General features: G+C 42.8%; 1 protein-coding gene across 1 annotated transcript in view; it reads right to left on the bottom strand.

Moving 5' to 3' along the window:
• Positions 1-17,664, bottom strand: part of CHGB (chromogranin B) — a 54,287-nt gene that overhangs the window by 20,265 nt on the left and 16,358 nt on the right. The window lies entirely within an intron of this gene.

The following is a 17,664-nucleotide window of genomic DNA, read 5'->3' as shown; positions in this document are numbered from 1 at the left end:
GTACGATGCTGGGCTTTGCCTGCAGGGAAGAATAAGGAAATTCCCAGCAGCAGGGGATTTCCTTCTTGCCCACTGCAGGTGAACCCCGGCATCGCACTGCTTAGGATTTCCTTCTTTTCTCCTGCAGGGAAACCCAGGATAGTGCTGCTGGGGAATTAATCTGCCTTTGCCAGCTTCCTCGCATAGTCTCTCATAGAAGTCTATGGAAGTTTCTGCACTTTGCTCACAAAAGATAGGTCAGATCCTATCTTTTCGCGCAGCTGAGAATTTCCGTCACGCAAGTCCTATTATTTTAAGATGTGATTTTTTCTACATGCTTAAAACTCTCCTGACTAGACATTTTCATAGCAAACCATTGGTTCTATTAGCCGCAATTTTTTGCGCTGGTAATACGTGCATTTCACGCTCCTGTAAGGGAGGCCTTATACCCAGATAACGAAGTCCATCCTTTTTTCCACACATTTCACCCCTAGATTCAAGGGGCTCATCAGGGCCCATAAACCAATGTCTCATGTCATGTTTGTCTATTTAAAGAATTATAGCCGTCTTTTCTCAAATGCACATTTTCCAACTACATATACAAGACCTGACTCAAGCACTTACATAGCATTGTTTAGCACTTCCAAAGTTTACAGAAAAACTGCAAAGTTTGAAATGTGCAGCTTATGCTCAGTATTTCAACAACGAAATCTGCAACAAACATCATTTGGGGCAGTTTTTGCCACTGGAGGTTTTTTGCTGCAGAAAATCCCCAGCAGACTCACATTGTAAGGGCTTATTCACACAAGTGTATATCAGCCGCCGTTTTCTCGGCCGGCCAATATACGCTACCCCAATGCATCAGATTACACAAGCATATTTCTGCAGCGCAAAAGCAACCAATCGGGCAGAAAAGATAGTCCTGGAACTATCTTTCTGGCCGGACTTCAGCCACTGCCATAAACTCCTATGGGAGTCAAAGATAGTGGCCGGAGAAGGGAGGTGGGAGGGAGTTTGGCAGCGTGACTACTAAACTCCTTCCCCCTTCTTTTCTCCTCTCCGCTGTTTGCAATGGGAGGGTTGGGACGGGGGAGGAGCTAAGCTTTTTCCCGTCCCACCGCCTCTCATTGCAAACAGTGTCAAAGTGCAGAGAGGAGAAAAAAAGGGGCAGGGAATTTATCAGTCACGCTGCTAAACTCCCTTCCACCTCCCTTCTCAAGCGGCTATCATTGACTCCCATAGGAGCTTATGGCAGCAGCCATAGTCCGGCCAGGATGATCATTCCAGGACTATCTTTCCTGCCCGGTGTAAAGACGGCCGGCCGTGAAAACGCCGGCCGATATATGCTCGTGTGAAGAATAAGCCCTAAGGCTGTACCTTTAAAGTGTGTAAGTGGCATATTCTATTTCCAATGGCTGGAGAACTGCACTTCAGGATAGACATAATGTGCCCGTGCTGCAAAGAAGTGTGTGTTTTTCAAATTAATTGTTAAAGGGGTTTTCCAGGCAGTGTCGGCTGTGAGTGCCGGGATACACCAAAGTCGGAGTAGAAGCCTGACCTTTGTGTAGTGGACGATGCTTGTAATTGCAGGCTGGGGTCCCATTGATTTCAATGAGAGCTATGACTGCAATTACAAGCACGGACCACTACACACAGTTTGGAGTGGTGGTTTCTATTCTGGCCCCGGTGTATCCCTGCACTGACGTCCGGCGTTGCCTGGAAAACCCCTTAAGGGGCTATGGCCAACACACGAGTTTCTAATATCGATGACTGCAACCTGCTGATTGCATTTTGATTTGAAGTCTGAGTTTTCTTATCCTGTTTTCCTTGGTAGCTTATATATTTCATATACGTCTTTCAACCATTTATGCTCTTAATTAAAGCAGCATTTTCTGTGCTGATTTAGAAACAGGAACATCTGCTGTCTGGTTAGGAATCCAATTTAGTCCTCTGCAGCTTGTAATTTTCATTTTAACCTGAAAATTGATTAACGCTTATATAAACACGGAGAAGGTGTTCCCTACTGTGCGGTAAGCAGGACGTTCATGGAAATAGCACAGCCCATACAAAGGTAAACTTGTTGTTACCAGTGCAATAATCTTTAACGGTGCTTTCACATGGGCAGAATTATTCGGCATAAATGTTGCAGAATTTGAGATTGCAGAATTCCTAAATCCACACATCAAAATGGAGATTTTGATGCAGAATCACCCATAAAGATTATTGCACGATTTTTAACAAATGTACTTTCAATATGTGGTTCTCTTTCAATATCTGGTCTATCTTGGATAGCAGTGGATCCCACAGCACCACATACATTTTTGGATTCCGGGATTAGTGCTGTCACATGCCTGTCTGCTTTCATGTAGAGTATGGGAGCATTAAGATTTAAACACACTGTAAAGCTATGTATTTATATTAGTACTTTGTATTACCTCATGAATGCATAGAGTGGTGATGGTGGCCCAGCTATGGGAGGCAAAACTGACAGTCAAGGAGCTAGATTGCTCCAGTTGGGTTAAACCATTCATGTATGAGAGATGAGAAAACCAGAGCAGAGGTAACACAGTGGCATGTTGACCCCCTAACATCAATTTAGAGACTTTAAAATTTCATATTTCTTATCACTGGACTGATTATTTACTGTTATGCTCATCCCTCCATAGTATTTATCTAAGTGCTATTAATCCAAACATGTCTGTGCCCTCTTATCCTGCCTCTGGTATTTATCTAGTGCAAATTAAGTACACCATGTTTATGTCCTCCCATGTGATGATGTGTATATATTAAATACATCTTTACATTTATTTCATTATGCCCAAGGATGAACATTGAGAGGTTCGAAAGCTCGCTATAACATCATGTATTTTTGTTGGCCATTAAAAGGTATCATATATACAAAATCACTTGGTTTCTCTTACTGAGAAGAATCACACTATGTAAATTCCTGAAATGCCCCTTTACATTTGTATAATGGTGTATAATGTAGAAATACTTTATAATTTACAAATACTTTACTAATACTACTGTGGGAATAGTATGTTATGTAGTAAACTTTTTTTCTTTTAGATTATAGTTGGAATATTTGAGAACTTTTGTTTCCACTACGAACCGCCTCTATAAATCATGTCAAGGAGCCACTAGACAGAATCTAAAAATGTGCCAAATCTATCACAGTAGTAAATGCCAAATTTTGGTGCATTTTACACGGTCTAGGCACAATCATATAAGTAAAAGCCTATATTACACGGTTGCCCATTCATTTGAATTGACTCCGTGTAATACTACGTTTCCAGCATTTTGTTGCATTTTTTTTCTGAAAACTGTGTCTAAAACATGAACTTCTATAGAGTATATGGACTCACACTTCAATATTTTGGCTTTCAACGTAATGAGGTTGATAAGCGCTGATTATTCATTATAATAATTATTTTGTAACCATGGCATCTGCCAGAATTTATGGCTTACTTCGCATAATTATTTCCCTATTATTTTCGCAGTAACGCAGAAAAGATGTTTGATTGGAGGAACTATTGATTTGTTCCTGGGAAACAAGAATAATACTTATTTCTGAACTTTTCCCCCAAAATATAATGCATATTTAATTTCATCACACCAACTATAATCTATGCTTAGAAGCTGTGTTAAAAAGATACATCATGGAGCATAAAGATTAAAGGGGTTATCCCAAAATCTAAAGTTATCCCCCATCCACAGGATAAAGGATAACTACATGATTTCTGGGGGTTTCACCACTGAGACTTCCACCAATCCTGAGAATGGAGGCTCCATGCCCTCCTCTTCTCATCACTGCTGGGATGCTTCTCCGACCGGCATCAGACTGAATGGAGTGCTGGCCGAGCATGCACGGACTTTACTTGATTCATTTCAATGGGGCTGATGGAAATTGCCAAGCTCTTGTACTCATCTGTCTCCGGCAATGCACATGCATCACTGCCACTCCATTCAATCAGCTCCTCATTGTGAATAAGGAATAACTTTAGATTTTGGGATACCCCTTTTAAAGCTATATTTCCATCTCAGACCTTTATGGCATATCCATAGAATATGCCATAAAAAATCTGATAGGTGTGGGTCCTACCTCTGGGACCCACACCTATCTTCTGCATTGGCCCCCACTGCCTCCGGCAAACCTGAATGTGGCAGCTGGGGGTGTTTTGGAGGGTGGAAATAGTCAAGTTCGGCTGAGCTACAATGTTTTCATATCTCTCATAGAAGTCAATGGTAGAAACACAAACAGCATGGACAGCATAGATAGCTCAGGATCTGCTGAAGCAGTATAGCTATGCTGTTTATGAAACTCCCATTGACTTCTATGGGAGTAACAGAAATAATGTTGCTAAACTAAGCTCAACAATTTCCCTCTTGGCCATGTTTGCATTCGAGACTGAAAACTCATCCTGGCCTGCTCTGCTCACATAGTTATGAATTACTACAATGTATTAATCTAAGTCTCTGTTCATATCTCCCGGATCCCTTCTATCACCTACTTGGTTGACTTAAAATGAGGCCGGTAGAGCAACCATCATGTTTCAATTTTCTTGGCAAGACTAACGATATGCGCTGTGCTGTCAAACGATATGGGCACCTCGAGAGCTCATCAGTCATGGCTATAAGCCCGTGTTGTGTTCAAAGACCTAAATGGCATGCGTTTAAATTCAGCAATCTCCGTGCCCAATCACCAATCAATCGCTTTTGACAGTTGCATAATTGGATGTATTCATGGCCAGATGTTCTCATGTATCAGAATGGAAGACATTCGCCTTGCCAAAGAGCCCGTGGCAAGCACACTTCAGCAATGACATTGCTTTCATCATTGGCTCACTAGATTTTCGAGAACGTGGACCAGAACTTAGCTTGATATCTTCACCATAGGGGTTCTTCATACTTTGCGATTTTGTTGACTTTCCAGTATGGTCAGAGAGATAATAATAACCTTTAATTAACATGCAGCCATTTTTAAATGTGAAGAGCGCATTGTCAGCAGTTAAATTGTTAATTACAATACAATTCCCCAGAGCTGATCTTCCGTTCCTATTGGATTCAGTCTTACGATAAAGAACTCACTTTTAAACTTGCTGCTTTGTAATGTAATTCGCATAGTTATTACTGCCAATGGCTGAGAAACAATAGATCTGGGTCATATTATAGAGCATTATAGCTGTAGTAACAAGCCTTTCTATCTCCTTATAATGACTCATCCAGCCCCAGTGACTTGTAACCCGCAGGAAGATACAATACAATTATCTGGCAGTAACTGGGAACATATTTCATCAACATTTTAATTAACTTCAGCCTTGGATGCGTAAAGTGAAGATTGGCACATACAGTAAGATTGTAGAATTGTATATTATTATTTTTTGTTATTTTTACCTCTAAATGATCTCCAAAAATATAACAAAACAGAAAGTGAAGCCTAAAGGGTTAAAAAATTGTCACACTGGGCAGATTTTCCGTGCGGAAAGTCTGCAGCAAAATGTGCTTTAACAAATCTGCAGCTTCTGTGGCGGATTTGTCGCGGATTAGTTGCAGATTATCTCTGTATTTTCCGCATGGATTTTGTGGGAATTTACTGCAGAATTCGGCCTCTGTATTGACGTCTATGGCAGAAATGCACAGTAAATTCGCCCAAAATCCGGTGCTATGCTTTGCAGGTCAATTTCCACATATATTTTGAATGGATTTTTTCTGCAGCGTGTGAACGATATTTTTAAAACCTTATTCACTTTGCTGCTACTGTAACTGTTGTAGATTTTCCGAAAATCCACATGGAAAATCTGCGGCAAATCCGCCCCATGTAGACATATGATAAAGGTATGTCCACACAGCAGAGATTTGCAGCAGAGTTTCCATTTGGTCCACATTTTGAGGTGTTTTTTGATGCAGAATATGGAGCAGAATGCACCGCGCTATTTAAAGAGGTGGATTCCGCACTGAAAATCTGCTCCCATTATTGACATGCTGCGAATTTAAATACCGTACCACATGTCCAAATTCGTATCATCGTTTTTGCTTCATTAAAGTGGTTGTACCAAGATATACAGTTATCTACTATCTACAGGATATATCTACTATCCACTATGATCCCAAGAACAGGAGTCTGATTGGTCCCTGAATAAATGGAGCATTAGCGAGATTACCAAATTCAAGAGTTTCTGTAATCTCCAGCGCTGTCACTGATGGGAACGGAGCAGCGATGCACCTGCACAACCTGTCCACTCCATTCACTCAGTAACTGATGGATACCCTTTGAATAGGGGATAACTTTATAACTTGGCACATCCCTTTAATTAGATGGGAGTCAATAGAAGAGAAATAATGTGTTTTTTTTTATTGTTACCGTATTTTTTTCTCCTCTTTTAAAAACTTCACTGAGGGCGGCCATATTGGAAACCAACACTATTGTCTATATAGATGCTGCAGTAGGGTGTTTGCTTTATGGCAGCTGCATGTGGCTTAATTGTCAATAGACTAATTGGAGAAACTGGAGTAAAGGTCCTCCCGTAGAGAGCATAGAAGTATAATTGGACACCTGAGCAATAATCAAACGTAGTATTTATTTACATATGTTAATACTTTGTGGGACCTATTTTGGCCCTAACGACATCGGATACTCACCATGACATACTTTCTGCTAATGTCTAAAACACTTCAGCTGTTATTTCCCTCCCATCATCCTACAAACATCTGGTGAGTTCCCTCAAAAAAGATGCATTGGCCCATCTAGGTACCTGGGTGTGGAGGAGCCCTGGGGACGCCTTTTGCCTGAGTGTGTTATGCCAACATTTAAGTACGGTGGAGGTTCTGTTATGGTCTGCAGATGCGTTACGTGGCATGGTCTCAGTCTGTTGATTGTAGTGGCAAGAACCATGAACATGGAGGTGTACCTTGTCATTGTAGACAATAATGAGCTCCCGACGATGTGGTAATACTCTGGGAATGGTCAGCAATACTTCCAACAAGACAACGTGCCTTGTCACAAATCCAACGCCACTTTACGTTGGTTTGAGGATTTGGATGTTCCACGATTGGACTGGCTGCACAGTCATGACCTGAACCTTACTGAACATCTTTGGGATGAATCGGAACATTCGATCAGAAAATATGAACAGCGTTCATCTTCTTTGAGAGAAAGCGCAAGATGTTTGCACAATGAGTAGAGGGAAATACTAGCTGAAGTATATCAGATGTTAATAGAAAGTATGTCATGGAGAGTATCCGATGTCATTAGGGCCAAAGGGGGCCCCACTAAGTATTAACATATGGAAACGACTACTACTTTTTATTCTTGTCAGGTGTCCAATTACTTTTGGTGGGATACTGTAGTAACAAAACCAAAACTGACTCATTCATATGGGTGCTATTAAAGGGGTACACCTGGACATTAAAAATATAGCTAACGTGCTTGTAACCAGTACCAGTTATAATTCAGTCTTGAGAAGACTGATCTTATTCCCATTCAGATGAATGGAGCTAAACTGCGATGTCAGACATAGCCCATGGACAGACGTGGTTCTGTTTCTTTAAAAACATCAGATCCTTTTTTCTAGTCCTGGATAAACCTTTTAAATTTTTTTTCCTATTTGATGCCTTCTCTTGAAGGGGTACTCCAGTCTATTTTAACTGAAAGCTATTCCCTGGATAGGTCATCAGGAGTTGATGGATGGGGGTCCGTTGCTTGGGAACCCTGTCCATCAGCCAATCGTCCAGTCCACCGGATGTCATCATTAATGGTCAGAGGAAGCATGGTGTGCAGTGGACCCAAGTGTTGGACCCCCATCCATCAACTACTGATGACCTTTCCACAGAATAGACCAGAATACGCCTTTAATTTTCAATAGCATTTGTATTATTTGTACACAATCTATATTCTACCTACATGATGGACTATAATTTTATGGGGTTTTTTTCTTTCAAGTTAAAATAATGAAGTGTCCAACTTTTGTAGCAGATTTACGTAACTCATGGGTACGATGGAAATCACATTATTCCATCCTGTGTTTGCCCTATTTATCAGAGTGGATTGCAGCTCATTACTCTGACGAGCTCAGGTCATGGTGTCACCTTCTAATATCTTGTCCTTGTTTATTTCTAGTGAGAATCTTCTCATCTCAGGTCAATGATGGATCATTGGAGAGTAAATTGTGTGCGGTTCAAATCATCACACGTAATAGTAGGTCAGAGCAGATAAGGATTAGGTGGAAACTCGGATGAACAGAAAGATATTAACTTCTCACAACTAACTATGAAAGCAACACAAGTGTTCATAGAGGGGTGTAATAATACGAGGAATGTAATCAGCAAAACCACTGTTGGATATTGACACTTCTATGGCGGACAGGCTTTTGTAAAATAAAAGAATGAATATACAATTTACTATCAAAAAATGGTAGCAACTTTTGTATAGGAGCTGCAACGTTCTGCATTATGCTGGGATGTCACTATGTACATTATCCCTGTACTTTGAGCTCACTATGTGCATTATTCCATTCCTGTGACAGCAGTGTTGGCATGATTGATTGATCTGCAACTTAATTGTGTAGATTATCCCTGTATTATGTCATAATTGTGAGCAAGAGCCATGGGTCCATTAGTGTAACTACAATTGGAGCAGCTGCTATGAGGCTTGCCTACACTCGGAGATAAATGTAGTCGCACTTAGTCATGACTATCAATGGTAAAAGAGTCTGGAGAGCATCACAAGGGTATAGCGCAGAAGTGGAAAACATCAGCCTTAGGTTGCCTTCAAGACCAATTATAATTGTATAGAGGGGCTCGTTCACAGGAGCGTATTTGCGTGCATAATAGGTAGTGAATAGAACCCATTGATTTCAATGGGTTCGTTCACATAACCGTTCTTTTTCACGTAATGCACAATTGCATGAAAAAATGCATAGCATTACCTATGTTGGTGCATATTATGCACTGCAATCGGCCATTGGATTGGCTACATATTTGCGCACCATTTCTGCGTTCCTTTTTTGCGTGCACGAATACTCGGAGGCCAGGGGCTAATAGCAAACCTCCCCTATTGGCCTCTGATCAGGTAACATCCCTACAGGTATTACACTCATCTCACCTGCCACTCCGGTCTGGTGGCAGCCGCTATTCAGTCTGTGACCGCTGATCTCTCAGACATCACTAGTAACAGACTTTGCATTACATGTTAGCAGAATTCCTTTAAAGAGGTTATCCAAGCATTGTATGCCGGGATATACCCAGGTCAGAGGGGAAGCCGCTGCTCTGAGCCCAGTGTAGCATCCGGCACTCGTAATTGCAAGCTCAGCTCTCATTGAAATTAATGGGAGCTTAGCCTGTAATTACAAGCGCAGCGGGCGCTGGTTTAATGCATGGCTAGTGGGCAAAATACATGAAGCGGCAGGACAAATTCGGCCCGTGGGCATTGTGTTTGACATATGGGGTGTAGAGAGTCCTATATGGGCCATGCAAAACATTCTGTTAAAAAGCTATGTGAATGAGTGAAAAGCCTGTTGGTTATAACCCCCACCGAAGTAAAACATAACCTTTATTATATAAGTGAAATAAAACACGTACGGAAATATTAAAATGACAAGACAACTGCAGCTCCTACAGACTAAAGTATTCATGGATCATCATAGAACATGCCGCGATGATATAGAAATTGGTAGGTCGTCAAGCTGACTGTTATCATGCTAGAATATGTAGGGATTGAACGCCGGCTGCAATACGCACATGTATATATATGGAGCAGCAGGAAAGTCCTGAGCTAAAATGTAACCACAAGTCTCTCTGACATGTTTTGCCTAACTAGGCATCATCAGGTAAAAGAACAGGGTTATGATTAAAACAGTGCCAGATGACAGATCTTAAAGGGGTTGTCCCGCGCCGAAACGGGTTGTTTTTTTTTTCAATCCCCCCCCCGTTCGGCGCGAGACAACCCCGATGCAGGGGTTAAAAAAGAACACCGCACAGCGCTTACCTGAATCCCCGCGCTCCGGTGACTTCTTACTTACCGGTTGAAGATGGCCGCCGGGATCTTCTACCTCCGTGGACCGCAGCTCTTCTGTGCGGTCCATTGCCGATTCCAGCCTCCTGATTGGCTGGAATCGGCACGTGACGGGGCGGAGCTACACGGAGCCCCATTGAGAAGAGAAGAAGACCCGGACTGCGCAAGCGCGTCTAATTTGGCCATTAGACGGCGAAAATTAGACGGCAACCATGGAGACGAGGACGCCAGCAACGGAGCAGGTAAGTGAATAACTTTTGATAACTTCTGTATGGCTCATAATTAATGCACAATGTACATTACAAAGTGCATTAATATGGCCATACAGAAGTGTATAGACCCACTTGCTTTCGCGGGACAACCCCTTTAAGTCACAAATAACCAGGACAAATGATCCAACCTCCAATGGGATCGCATACATAGTGACATCCAATAAGGAGATATTATCTGTGCTTGCCATTTGTAATGGACAGCACAGTCCACCATTTGTAGTCATTCCCTGATGCTCAATTCAAGAGCACCACCAGAGCATGCTCAGTGAGCATTGGCTGTGTCAGGGACCAGTATAGGACAGCGGACATGCACAGTAAAGCATTGGATGCATCAGGTACCAATATAGGACAGCTGACATACTCCGTGGGTTGTGACAGGGACCAGTATTGTATGTAGGACATACTTAGTGAGCATTGGGTGTGACAGGGACCAGTATAGTATATAGGGTATACTTAGTGAGCATTGGATGTGTTAGGGACCAGTATGGTATACAGGATATACTTAGTGAGCAGAGACAAGTATAGGATCGAAGACATGCTCAGTAGAGCATTCATTGTGTCAGGGACTAGTATAGGATACAGGATATGTTCAGTAGAGTGTTGGGTGTGTCAGGGATTAGTATAGGTTAATGGACATGCTCAGTGAGCATTGGGTTTATCATGGACCAATATAGGATAAAGGACATGCTCACTGAGCATTAGGTGTGTCAGGAACCAGTATAGAACAGCAGACATGCTCACTGAGCATTAGGTGTGTCAGGAACCAGTATAAGATAGAGGACATGTTCAGTAGAGCATTGGGTGTGTCAGGGAACAGTATAGAACAGCAGACATGCTCAGTGGGCATTGGGTGTGTCAGAGACTAGTATAAGAGAGCAGACATGCTCAGTGAGCATTGGTTGTGTCAGGACTAGTATAGGATAGAGGACATGCTCAGTAGAGCATTGGGTGTGTCATGGAATAGTATACAGCAGCGGACATGCTCAGTGCGCATTGGGTTTATCAGGTACCAGTATAGGACAGAGCATGCTAAGTGGGCATTGGGTGTGTCGGGACCAATATAGGACAGCGGACCTGCTCAGTGAGCATTGGGTTTATCAGGGACGAGTATAGGCTAGAGGAAATGCTCAGTAGAGCATTGGGTGTGTCATGGACCAGTACAGGAGACTGGACATGCTCAGTGAGTATTGTGTGTGTCAGGGACCAGTATTGGACAGAGGACATGCTCAGTGAGCATTGAGTTTATCAAGTACCAGTATAGGGCAGAGGACATGCAAAGTGGGCATTGGGTGTGTCAACACTAGTATAGGATAGAGGACATGCTCAGTAGAGCATTGGGTTTATCAGGTACCAGTATAGAACAGAGCATGCTAAGTGGGCATCGGGTGTGTCGGGACCAATATAGGACAGCGGACATGCTCAGTGAGCATTGGGTTTAACAAAGACCAGTATAGGCTAGAGGAAATGCTCAGTAGAGCTTTGGGTGTGTCAGGGACCAGTATACAAGGGTGGACATGCTCAGTGGGCATTGAGTGTATCAGGGACTAGTATAGGATAGAGAACAGGCTCAGTAGAGCGCTGTGTGTCAGGGATTAGTATATGTTAATAGATATGTTCAGTGAGCATTGGGTTTATCATGGACCAGTATAGGACAGCTGACATGCTCAGTAAGCATTGGGTTTATCAGGGACGAGTATAGGATAGAGGACATGCTCAGTAGAGCATTGGGTGTGTCATGGAATAGTATACAGCAGCGGACATGCTCAGTGTGCATTGGGTTTATCAGGTACCAGTATAGGACAGAGCATGCCAAGTGGGCATTGGGTGTGTCAGGACCAATATAGGACAGCGGACATGCTCAGTGAGCATTGGGTTTATCAAAGACCAGTATAGGCTAGAGGAAATGGTCAGTAGAGCATTGGGTGTGTCAGGGACCAGTATACAAGGGTGGACATGCTCAGTGGGCATTGGGTGTCTCAGGGACTAGTATAGGATAGAGAACAGGCTCAGTAGAGCACTGTGTGTCAGGGATTAGTATATGTTAATGGATATGCTCAGTGAGCATTGGGTTTATCATGGACCAGTAGAGGACAGCTGACATGCTCAGTAAGCATTGGGTTTATCAGGGACGAGTATAGGATAGAGGAAATGCTTAGTAGAGCATTGGGTGTGTCATGGACCAGTACAGGAGACTGGACATGCTCAGTGAGTATTGTGTGTGTCAGGGACCAGTATAGGACAGAGGACATGCTCAGTGAGCATTGAGTCTATCAAGTACCAGTATAGGGCAGAGGACATGCAGAGTGGGCATTGGGTGTGTCAGGGACCAGTATAGGACAGTGGAAATGCTCAGTGAGCATTGCATGTGTAGGGACCAGCAAAGGATAGAGGACATGCTCAGTAGAGTGCTGCGTGTGTCAGGGAGTAGTATAAGTAATGGACATGCTCAGTGAGCATTGGGTTTATCATGGGCCAGTATAGGATAGAGCAAATGCTAAATAGAGCATTGGGTGTATCGAGACTAGGAGAGCGAACATGCTCAGTGGGCTTTGGGTGTGTCAAGGAATAGAATGGGATAGAGGACATGCTCAGTAGAGTGCTGGGTGTGTCAGGGACTATTATAGGTTAATGGACATGCATAGCATAGAGGACATGCTCAGGAGAGCATTGGGTGTGTCATGGACTAATATAGGACAGTGGTTGTGCTCAATGGGCATTGGGTGTGTCAATGAACAGTATAAGATAAAGGACATGATCAGTAGAGCATTGGGTGTGTCATGGACTGGTATAGGACAGTGAACATGCTCAGGAAGCATTGGGTTTATCAGGTACCAGTATAGGACAGAGAATATGCTCAGTGAGCATTTGGTGCATCAGGGACCAGTATAGAAGAGAGAACATGTTCAGTAGAGCATTGGGTGTGTCAGGGACCAGTATAGGACTGCGGACATGCTCAGTGGGCATTGGGTGTGCCAGGGACCAGAATAAGACAGTGGACATGCTCAGTGGGCATCGGGTGTGTCAGGGACCAGTATAGAACAAAGGAAATGCTCAGTAGAGCGCTGGGTGTGTGAAGGACCAGTATAGGACAGTGGAGCATACAAAGTAGAGTATGTTCCCAGCTTGAGACCCAAGTTTCACAAAACAGAGTCCCCAAAATTTAAGAACTCAATATTACCGCCATACATGTTCTTGATTTCCCTATTTACTACAGTGTCAGCTCTCGTTCTTACTGAGGTAAGTTTAGATATGTGTCGTGTTAATTAATGCACTGTCTGGTGGTATGTGACTTATAATCCACTGGGCTGGTAAATGTAGTGGATTTCATAACATAAGGGGAAAATGTGCAGTTACCACAGGGGTAAAAACCCACATGTGGGTTCATTCTTTGATCAGACCCTGTTATATGTGGTGATAAGTAACTTTATACTAGCATATCTTATAAGTTAGGAACTCTTCTGTAGGTGATACTGAAATATTCTGTAATAATATATTTTAAATGTGGGACGGTGAGGAGAATGGGCCAGTATTTACTCAAGATGTTACATACTTGACTGGACATGTTCCAATACACCTAATTATTTTTTTTGGTGGTGGGGATCTCTGTCAGTAGACAGAATTTTGTCACAGTCCTCCGATTTTGCTTTTCTATAAGCCTTTTTGAGGATATTGGTGGGATATCCTCCTCTCTTAATCTGACAAATAGCAAGTCACATTCCCTTTTAAAACATGTATCATCAGAACAATTTCTTCTGGTGCATAGATATTGTCTTGTAGGTACATCCCTATGTAGAGAAAATGGGTGCAGATGGTCCCAAAGGAAGAAGTTATTAGTTGCTGTAGATTCATGAGAAACAGATCTGTGCTAATTCTACCACTTGGGTCGAGTGCAAATGTCAAATCAAAAAAAAGGTGCAGTGGTTTCATGAACCTCAAATGTGAATTTTAGTTTGGATCTGCACCAAAATCTGTGGCAAAATCCACACCATTTGGTGCTGTTTTCGATGCAGATTCACTTGAGATTTCACCCTTTCAATTGAAGGAGTGAAGTCTCCTGCGAATCCACATCAAAATTGGTGTCAAAATTGTGTGGATTTTGATGCAGTTTTTGACGTAGAATTTTATCTGGATTTTGGTTATGGTTCTTCTACATTGAAAGTGTCCTAATAAATTAACTGATTGGGCAGTTGACCGTCCCATTTACCTAGCCATAGATGAACCTCTCACGGCATGCAATATAACTAAGATGGCAGGTAAGCCTTTGTGCAATACAGAACTAGTGAAAGGTTCAGTAGTTCTGCATTACACCAAGACTTATCTGCAATTTTCTGACAGATAACACACAGAAAGAATCATTTAGTCCAGGGCTGAGTGCACATGCAGTGCATCTGTCGCATCAGTTCATTTAAATGAAGAAAAAAATCTTGTTATTTGTATAGTGCTAACTTATTTCATAGCACTTTCAAGTAATTTATTTATTACCCTCCACCAACCTGGGTACTCATTTTACTACCTCGGAAGGATTAGTGAACCTTGAGCCGGCTACCTGAACCAACTGGGGATTGAACTCACAACCTTCAGTTCGTGAGTGAGAGCTTAGGACTGCATTTCTGCTGCCTTAGCATTGTGCACCACACAGGGCTCTTCTGTCATTTCTAACACTGATAAAAGCACTCAGTTACTGTAAGAAATGGACTAATGCGACAGTCACCATGCACAGTTACTTATCCCTGATATGAGAGAGCATTACTATATGGGGAAACTGGCTGAGTGCAAGGGCTGAGTAGCTTCAGTATCTGCTGCTGAGCCGACACCCTGTCCCTGTCTATTCTCCACCCCTCTTCCCCCATAAACCAGTCCGCACCTCGGCTTCTTGCTGCTTCCAGTTTGTTTTGCAGCAGTAGTGGTGGGAAAGAGGTTGGTGTGGGTGGTGAGTTGCCTTCCTGCTTTGCCTGCTCGCAGAGGGTGGACAGGAAGTAAAGGCACCATTTTGAGGATTGGCTCTAACGTCTAGCAACCAGGCAGAACTTACCAATGATTGTGCAGAGGCAGCCCTACATTAAAGCATACCTATCCTCATAATTTTTTTTATAAATGAGTAGTACATGTAAACACATGAATCATTGTACTATATGTGATAGTCTGTATTACCCTATACTCTGTCTGTATTCACTCAGTGCTTCAGTGAACTAACAACCAGGGTAGGTGGGAGAGAGAACTGGTGGAGACATTTCATTTGATCACAAAACCAATTTGGTTTAGGAATAGATCCAAGAACAGCACTTGGGGGCTCCTGATTCTCACCTTTTAACCTTAATAAATTGGAATCGGTCTTTGCTGCAGAAAGCACAGCCTGTTTCCCAGAAGTAGTCTTGCTTATGTGGCAGCTGATACAGACTGGTCAGGGTTACTTTAATGCTGTACCAAGAAGCAGAGACTTGGCTTCAGAAGAGAACCAAGGTCAGGGCAGGAGGAATTCTGGCATAATGATGAATGAGGCCAAGGGTCAGGCCAGCAAACAGAGTAAGTGTGGTCAATAAATAAGCCAAGGTCAGGAGTGGAGAAGATGGGAAAACTGAGTGAAACAGGCATAGATCAAAACCAGGAGGACTGTCAGGACAATATAGCACCTTTGTATACTAGAAAGACTAATTGCTCAAGCACACTCTAGTGGGAGGGCCTTAAATAAATGAAGACCTCTCAGGATTGGCCTGGGACAGGAAAGCTGGCCTGCCGTTTAAGAGGCAGGCCATGCATACATATGAACCCTATGGGTGGAAGTTACAGATGGCCTTTGACCCAGGAAAATGTGATGTCTGCCGCTGATATCATGAGAAGGGTGACAGTACCACCAACAACCAGAAGGAAGAGGTGAAGGAAGAGGTGAAGGAAGTTGTTGGCCATGGCCCCGGAAGGCAACAATAAAGCACAGCAGAAACTAGTAGAGGGAAGGAAAATGACACATTTCTGGCTACACAAATTCATCTACAGCTTGTAAGGGGAATGAGAAATGTTAACACTAGAGTAGATAAAGTATATTTGAGGAGACATTTATTTTAGCAGACCTACTGTAGCAAGCTTGACGTGTGCATATGGCAGCATAGTCTAGTAGGAAACAAAGATGAGATTAACATAATGAAGGTTGGACATGAGGATGTGCCATGGGACACAAATGCTAATTTAGATTGCTTGTATATACAGCGTATAGCAGGGGCAGACACAGACAACTGAGAGCCCCTGTGCTAAAGTAGCCTGTGTGCCCCATCTGCAAATATATCAGTAACATACATCTTCTCATATTGACCCGATAAGAGCCAAGTGCTGGGTCCTGGGCTTTGATCCCGTGCCACCATAAATATACGGTGCGGGATTAAAGCTCCTGCTCTTGAAATTTAGCAGGAGCAGGTTGGGTGCTCGACTGTCAGAGGCAGCTGAGGATCTAGAAGAGAAGACAGAAGTGGTTTATAACTGCTTTTGCTATCTCTTTTACACGTAGTCAAGAGAGGAAGTGGCATTTCCTCTATTGGACCCTGCGATCACATCATCGCCGATGAACCCTAGCATGGCAGAGCTGCTGGGTCTTAGCAGACCCCAGCCCGGCTCTGCTAGTGACTGCTGTCACTATAGGTGGATGTTTCCGCTGTAACTAAGACTCCTCTGGATGCTATTCCAATGGCTGCCCCAATTACAGTGAAAAACTCTGAAATTAAAAAATTGACATTATGAATGTCCTAGAGGTCTCATATGATGTCAAATACAAAAATAAAACTCACCATCCACACCAACCTAAACTGTCATCATATCTGCCCTGTAATCCGCAACTAAATAAAATTATATATCGAGACGTCTGAAACACAATGAAAACCATTGGCTGCCGGTACCCCTGCACTATTTTTCAGCGAAGAGCTTGACATATAAGCAGTTCCCTGAAAAACAAACGTTTTAGTGTAAAAAAACTAAAATAAAAAATAAACTTACCCTCTGCCCCTGCTGTGTCCCACGCAGGGATGAAGAACACATTTGCCGCATGCAGGAGATGTTTCCTTCATCCCCACTAGTAAAAAGAATTCCCTGCTGCTACATCTGCCACATCTGTGACAGATGCAGCAGAGGAATTCTTCAATTCTCTACTGCAGCTGTCACACATATGTGGTAGAGGATTCTGCCGCTGGCACCCCGTCAATTGCTTTCAGGGAAGGGCTTTAAATATAAGCCCTTCCCTGAAAATCCAGTAAAAGTGCTGTAAAAAACAAAACAAATAGATACTAACCTTGCTTCAGCTGCCAGGGCTCAGCCGCGGACAGGTAAGTTTATTTTTTATTTATATATTTTTTTACACAAAAATGTTTGTTTTTTTAGAGAAGGGCTTATATGTAAAGCCCTTCCCTAAAAAAGAATGCAGGG

Source organism: Eleutherodactylus coqui, chromosome 3, assembly GCF_035609145.1.
Source record: "Eleutherodactylus coqui strain aEleCoq1 chromosome 3, aEleCoq1.hap1, whole genome shotgun sequence".
In the NCBI taxonomy this organism is placed as follows: domain Eukaryota; kingdom Metazoa; phylum Chordata; class Amphibia; order Anura; family Eleutherodactylidae; genus Eleutherodactylus; species Eleutherodactylus coqui.
This window is presented reverse-complemented; position numbering and strand designations above follow the sequence as displayed.